General features: G+C 61.1%; 1 protein-coding gene across 1 annotated transcript in view; it reads left to right on the forward strand.

Annotated features, from left to right (window-relative positions):
* Window positions 1–550, forward strand: part of LOC113211864 (insulin-like growth factor-binding protein complex acid labile subunit) — a 10,447-nt gene that overhangs the window by 1,485 nt on the left and 8,412 nt on the right. The gene's annotated exons all lie outside the window — the stretch shown is intronic.

Raw genomic sequence — 550 nt, forward strand, 5'->3', positions numbered from 1 at the left:
GGGGCCCCCTGGGGGGGAAAGGGGAGCACACTCCGGGGCCTCTGGGAGTCGTAGGGGAAGCAGAAAAGAGAGTAGTGGGGGGAGAAAAAACCACACGCACAGGCGGGGTAGGTAGGGCCCCGGCGCCGGCGCCCCCGTCGTGGCAGCTGCCGCCGAATAAATTGCGGAAGTAGGTCGTTTACCTGGGGGGGGAGACCAGGTGGCAACTTCATTTGCATATAGTTCCCCCGGCGCTGCGAGCCTGACCCCCGGCCGGACTGCCTGCCTGGTCCCTGCGCATAGCGACGGTTGCTATAATATTTCGTTATATACTCGGCATTGACCGTTTTCCCCATAAATTCTTGTTAGGGGCCTCTCCTTCTTCTCGGCCCCCCGATGGCCATAGTCAAGGACCCGCGTAACTTGATAGGTTTTTAATGACGGCTACAGAGGCGCTCTGGCGGCGGGGCGGGTTAGCTGATTTGTGTGGAAGGCGCCGGGGCGACGACGTAACCCCGTTTGCGGGTCGTGCGAGAGAGAAGAAGGGGCTATACCGGCGGAACCCATTGTG

Source organism: Frankliniella occidentalis, unplaced genomic scaffold (assembly GCF_000697945.3).
Source record: "Frankliniella occidentalis isolate FOCC.00 unplaced genomic scaffold, Focc_3.1 Scaffold3, whole genome shotgun sequence".
In the NCBI taxonomy this organism is placed as follows: domain Eukaryota; kingdom Metazoa; phylum Arthropoda; class Insecta; order Thysanoptera; family Thripidae; genus Frankliniella; species Frankliniella occidentalis.